Source organism: Aotus nancymaae, unplaced genomic scaffold (genome assembly GCF_030222135.1).
Source record: "Aotus nancymaae isolate 86718 unplaced genomic scaffold, 86718_ANA_hifiasm-v0.15.2.pri h1tg000016l, whole genome shotgun sequence".
NCBI lineage: Eukaryota > Metazoa > Chordata > Mammalia > Primates > Aotidae > Aotus > Aotus nancymaae.
This window is the reverse complement of record NW_026988428.1, coordinates 37,032,676-37,039,775: the sequence shown is the minus strand read 5'-3', so window position 1 is coordinate 37,039,775 and position 7,100 is coordinate 37,032,676.

Genomic DNA, 7,100 nt, shown 5'->3' with positions numbered 1-7,100 from the left:
TTTCCCTCCTTCTCTTTATGTTCAGAGATTAGGCAAAAGTTTACGTTTCTTTTCTTTTTTTTTTTTTTGAAATGGAGTCTCGCTCTGTCGGCCAGGCTGGAGTGCAGTGGCGCGATCTCTGCTCACTGCAACCTCCGCCTCCTTGGTTCAAGCGATTTTCCTGCCTCAGCCTCCCGAGTAGCTGGGACTACAGGCGCTCTCCACCATGCTTGGCTAATTTTTTATTTTATATTTATAGTAGAGACGGGGTTTCACCATGTTGGCCAGGCTGGTCTCGAACTACTGACCTTGTGATCTGCCTGCCTCGGCCTCCCAAAGTGCTGGGATTACAGGTGTGAGCCACCGCGCCGGCCTAAGTTTCGAAATAAGAGAAATAACAACAAAAAGAACTTAGTTGGGAACTCACGCGGTTCGGGTTTCTAGAAGAAAAGGGTGTAGACTTCTATGAATTTATTTTTCTTTTGACAGGGTCTCGCTCTGACACACAGACTGGAGTGCAGTGGCAGGATCACAGCTCACTGCAGCCTTGAACTCCCAGGCTTAAGTGATCCTCCCTCCTCGGCCTCCCAAAGTGCTGAGACTACAAGCATGCACCGCCACGCCCAACTTCCTACAAAATTTTTTAAAGATAATTTTCTAGGGGAACTAAAATGAATACCCGTGGCGACCTCCAGCTCTCTCTCTCTCTGCCTTCCAGCCTTACCCCTTACTCCTTCCATTGGTTGTATGAGAAAGATAAGATCCGGTGCTCTTTGATGGGGGATAGAGGGTAGTGGGTGGGGTGGGACTTGTGAGTGGCAGGAAGAACTATGGAAATTCATCCCTTGGGATATTTTACAGTCTTTAATGGCTTATGTTTCCTAAGTACTAACCACTTCCCCAAACACAGATTAAGCTGTCTTTTTCTCTTTCCTTCCTTTACCAAAGAATTCAGCTCAAAACTGGTTATCAGCTTAATGAACTCTACTGGATAACTCATCCTTCTCCATCATTTTAGAGCTCTTTTATGAGTTGCGAATCTAACTGGGAAGATTATTTTTGTAAAAAAAAGAAAAGAAGGCTGGGTACAGGCTGGGCGCGGTGGCTCACGCCTGTAATCCAGCACTTTGGGAGGCCGAGGTGGGTGGATCACCTGAGGTCAGGAGTTCAAGACCAGCCTGGCCATCATGGTGAAACCCCATCTTTATAAAAAATAAAAAAGAAAAAAGAAGTCTGGGTACAATGGTTCATGCCTGTAATCCCAGCACTTTGGGAGGCTGAGGTGGGTGGATCACTTGAGGCCAGGAGTTCAAGACCAGCCTGGCCAATATGGTGAAACACTGTATCTACTAAAAATACAAAAATTAGCCGGGTATGGTGTCGGGGGCCTGTAGTCCCAGCTACTTGGGAGGATTGCTTGAACTTGGGAAGCTGAGGTTGCAGCGAGCTGAGATCCTGCCACTGCACTCCAGCCTGGGTGACAGAGCAAGACTCAGTCTCAAAAAAAAAAAATTATGAAAAAAAAAAATTATTCATCACAGTACTCAATTCCTCTTGTTTATACCTTAGGTATCAGTGTTAATTTACATGTTGTTTAGCAAGCATTCTAGGACTTTTACCCAATGTATTTTATTATACCTACTTTTTTTTAAAATATAGAAATGAAGGCCAGGTGTGCTGGCTCACACCTGTAATCCCAGCACGTTGGGAGGTTGAGGCAGGCAGATCACCTGAGGTCAGGAGTTTGAGACAAGCCTGGCCAACATGGTGAAACCCTGTCTGCACTAAAGATACAAAAATTAGCCAGGCGTGGTGGTGGGTGCCTGTAATCCCAGCTACTTCGAAGGCTGAGGCAGGAGGCGGCCAGGCGTGGTGGCTCACGCCTATAATCCCAGAACTTTGGGAGGCCGAGGTGGGTGGATCATGAGGTCAAGAGATCGAGACCATCCTGGTCAACATAGTGAAACCCGGTCTCTACCAAAAATACAAAAATTAGCTGGGCATGATGGCCACACCTGTAGTCGTAGCTACTCGGGAGGCTGAGGCAGGAGAATTGCTTGAACCCAGGAGGCGGAGATTGCAGTAAGCTGAGATCACACCACTGCACTACAGCCTGGCAATAGTGCAAGACTCCATCTCAAAAAAGTAATAATAATAATAGTATATATATACTATGGAATACTATGCAACCATAAAAAAGGATGAGATCACTTCCTTTGCAGGTACATGGTTGAAAGTGGAACCATCATTCTCAGCAAACTAACACAGGAAGAGAAAACCAAACACCACATGTTCTCATTCATAAGTGGGAGTTGAACAATGAGAACACGTGGACATAGGGAGGGGGACATCACACGCTGGGGTCTGTTGGGGGGTTGGAGGACTAGGGGAGGGATACCATTAGGAGAAATACCTAATGTAGATGATGTGTCGATGGGTGCAGCAAACCACCATGGCATAGGTTTGTATACCTATGTAACAAACCTGCACGTTCTGCACATGTATCCCAGAACTTAAAGTATAATAAAAAATAAAGGCTAGGTACAGTGGATCACACCTGTAATCCCAGCACTTTGGGAGGCTGAGGCCAGTGAATCATGAGGTTGGGAATTCCAGATCAACCTAACCAACATGGAGAAACCCCGTATCTACTAAAAATACAAAATTAGCTGGGTACGGTGGCGCAAGCCTGTAATCCCAGCTACTCAGGAGGCTGAGGCAGGAGAATTGCTTTAACCTGGGAGGCGGAGGTTGCAGTGAGCTGAGATCGAGCCACTGCACTCCAGCCTGGGTAACAAGAGCGAAACTCTGTCTCAAAAAATAAATAAATAAATAAATAAATAAGAAGCATGTCCTATGTCAAGCATATCATCATATAAAGATATCAGAGATGCATGCATGACTCTTACAGACTTCCTGTGGACTTTAATTGTTTTTAAGGAAAGAAAAAAATACATAAAAAACAAGTTGCAGAAAAGTATGATCCAATTTTTATTAAATTTTTTTTTAAAGAAGACTAGCCAGGCATAGTGGCTCGCACCTGTAATCTGAGGACTTTGGGAAGCTGAGGCAGGCAGATCACTTGAGGCCGGGAGTTCAAGACCAGCCTGGCCATCATGGCAAAACCCTGTCTCTACTAAAAATATAAAAATTGGCCGGGTGTGTAGTGGCTCACGCTTGTAATCCAAGCACTTTGGAGGCCAAGGCGGGTGGCTCACCTGAGGTCGGGAGTTCAAGACCAGCCTGACCAACATGGTGAAACCCCGTCTTTAAAAGTTAAAATATTTTTAATTTTTTATAAATTAAAAAAAGAAAAAAATATATAAAAATTAACCAGGTGTGGTGGCTTACACCTGCAATCCCAGGATACTTGGGAGGCTGAGGCATGAGAATTAATTCAACCTGGGAGACGAAAGTTGCAGTGAGCCGAGAATACACCACTGCACTCCAGCCTAAGTGACAGAGTGAGCAGAATGAGACTCTGTCTTAAAAAAAAAAAAGACTGGGGGGCCGGTCCTGGTGGCTCACGCCTGCAATCCCAGCACTTTGGGAGGCTGAGGTGGATGGATCACGAGGTCAAGAGATCAAGACCATCCTGGCCAACATAGTGAAACCCTGTCTCTTTTTTTTTTTTTTTTTTTTTTAATAAAAACGGGGTTTCACCATGTTGGTCAGGCAGGTCTTGAACTCCCGTCCTCAGGTGATCCACCCGCCTTGGCCTCCAAAGTGCCTGGATTACAGGCATGAGCCACTACGCCCAGCCAGAAACCCTGTCTCTATTAAATACAAAAATTAGCTGGGTGTAGGGGTGCACGCCTGTAGTCCCAGTTACTTGGGAGGCTGAGGCAGGAGAATTGCCTGAACCTGGGAGGCAGAGGTTGCAGTGAGCCGAGATCGTGCCACTGCACTCCAGCCTGGCGCCTGGCGCCAAAGCAAGACTCCGTGTCAAAAAAAAAAAAAAAAAGACACAAGAATTAATTCAACCTGGGAGGCGAAAGTTGCTGTGAGCCAAGAACACACTACTGCACTCCAGCCTGAGTGACAGAGTGAGCAGAATGAGACTCTGTCTTAAAAAAAAAAGACTAGGGGGCCGGGCGTGGTGGCTCACACCTGTAATCCTAGCACTTTGGGAGGACAAGGCAGGCGGATCACCTGAGGTCAGGAGTTTGAGACCAGCCTGATCAACATGGAGAAACTCTGTCTCTACTAAAAATACAAAATTAGACTGGGTGTGGTGGTGTATGCCTATAATCCCAGTTACTCGGGAAACTGAGGCAGGAGAATCACTTGAACCCGGCAGGTGGAGGTTGCAATGAGCCGAGATCAAACCATTGCACTCCAGCCTGGGCAATAAGAGCAAAACTCCATCTCAAAAAACAAAACAAAACAAAACGACTGATATTAAATCTGCTGCTAGTCTAGACCCCAAACATTTAACAGTAGTAATCTCTGATGGGCAAGATTAAGGAAACCTGTCTTTTTTTTACGTTTTATATTTCTTCATGCATATATGTATATAGTACAGTTCACTCTTGAACAATACAGGCTTTAACTGCAGAGGTGAACTTATATGAGGATTTTCTTCCACTTCTGCCACTGCCGAGATAACAAGACCAACCCTTCCTGTTCCTCCTCCTCATTCTACTCAACATGAAGACAATGAGGATAATGATCCACTTCCACTTAATGAGTAGTAAATATATTTTCCTTATGATAGGAGTCCTCCTGATTTTCTTTTCTCTGGGTTTTTTTTTTTTTTTTTTTAAAGACAGAGTCTTACTCTTTTTTCCAGACTGGAGTGCAGTGGCGCACATGATCTCAGCACACTACAACCTCCACCTCCTGGGCTCAAGCAATTCGGCTTCCTCAGCTTCCCAAGTAGCTGGGATTACAGGCATCAGCCACCATGCCCAGCTAATATTTTTTGTAGAGATGGAGTTTTGCCATGTTGGCCAGGCTGGTCTCAAACTCCTGCCCTTGAGTGATCCGCTCACCTTGGCCTCCCAAAGTGCTGGGATTACAGGTGTGAGCCACATTGCCAGGCATGTGATTTTTTAAATAACATTGTTTTCTCTAGCTTACTTTATTGTAAGGATGTAGAATATAATATATATTACAGAATATGTGTTAATCAGCTGTTTATATTATTTATTGGTAAGGCTTTAGGTCAACAGTAGGTTATTAGTAGCTAGGTTGTTGGGGAGTAAAAAGTTATATGCAGCTGGGTACATGGTGGCTCACGCCTGTAATCCCAGAACTTTGGGAGGCCGAGGCAGGTAGATCATGAGGTCAGGAGTTCAAGATCAGCCTGGTCATGATGGTGAAACTCCATCTCTACTAAAAATACAAAAATTAGCTGGGTGTGGTGGTGGGTGCCTGTAATTCTAGCTACTAAGGAGGCTGAGGCAGAGGTTGCAGTGAGCCGAGATTGCGCCACTGTATTCCAGCCTGGGTAACAGAGCGAGACTCCGTCTCAAAAATAAATAAATAAAATAAGAATACAAAAATAGCCAGGTGTGGTGGTGCATGGGAGGCTTGGGAGGCTGAGGCAGGAGAATTGCTTGAATCCGGAGGCAGAGGTTGCAATGAGCCAAGATCATGCCATTGCACTCCAGCCAGGGTGACAGAGTGAAACTCCGTCTCAAAAAAAAAAAAAAAAAAAAAAAAGGCCTAAGGTCGGGCACAATCACTTGAGGTCAGGAGTTTGAGACCAGTCTGGCCAACTTGGCAAAAATACAGAAATACTAAAACTACTACTAAAAATACAAAAATTAGCTGGGCGTGATGGCTCATGCCTGTAATCCCAGCTACTCAGGATGCTGAGGCAGGAGAATCACTTGAACCTGGGAAGCGGAGGTTGCAGTGAGCCAGGATCACACTATTGCACTCCAGCCTGGGTGACAGAGAGAGACTCCGTCTTAGAAAAAAAAAAAGTTATACGCAATCACTGGGCATGGTGGCTTGCATCTATAATCCCAACTACTTGGAAGGCAGAGGCAGGAGGATCACTTGAGGCCAGGAGTTTGAGACCAACCTAGGCAACATAGCAAGACTCCATCTTTATAAAAAGTTTAAGAATTAGCCAGGTATGTTTGCTCCAATGCCTGTCATCACAGCTACTCAGAAGGCTGAAGTGGGAGAACTGCTTGAGCCCAGGAGTTTTAAGACTGCCATGATGTATGATCTTGCCATTAGGCTTCAGTTTGGGCAACAGAATGAGACTCTTATCGCTAAAAAAATTAAAGTGGCTGGGTGAGGTGGCTCCCACCTGTAATCCCAGCACTTTAGGAGGCCGAGGCAGGTAGATCACCTGAGGTCAGGAGTTTGAGACCAGCCTAACTAACATGGTGAAACCCCGTCTCTTCCAAAAATATACTAATTTTGCTGGGCGTGGTGGCGTGCACCTGTAGTTCCAGTTACTCAGGAAGATAAGGCAGGAGAATTGCCTGAACCCAGGGGGTGGAGGTTGTAGTGAGCTGAGATCGCACCATTGCACTCCAGCCTTGGTGACAGAGTGAGACTTTGTCTTAAAAAATAAATAAATAAAAATTGAAAAATTTTTTTAAAATTAAAAAATTAAAGTAAGTTTAAAGAATTATCTTCAGGCCAGGTACAGTGGCTCACACCTGTAATCCCAACACTATGGGAGGCTAAGGTGAGAGGACTGCTTGAGCTCAGGAGTTTGAGACTAGCCTGGGCCATGTAATGAGACCGTCTTCTCTATAAAACAATAAAGAAAATTAGCTAGGTGTGGTGATGTGCACCTGTAGTCCCAACCACTCAGAGGTGGGAGGACCGCTTGAGCCCAGAAAGTTGAGGCTGCAGTGAACTGTGATTGTGCCACTGCACTCTAGCCTGGACAACCTAGTAAGACCTTGTCTTTTTTTTTTTTTTTTTTTTTTTTGAGACGGAGTTTTGCTCTTGTTACCCAGGCTGGAGTGCAATGGCGCGATCTCGGCTCACCGCAACCTCCGCCTCCTGGGTTCAAGCAATTCTCCTGCCTCAGCCTCCCGAGTAGCTGGGACTACAGGCATGCGCCACCGTGCCCAGCTAATTTTTGCATTTTTTAGTAGAGACGGGGTTTCACCTTATTGACCAGGATGGTCTGGATCTCTCGACCT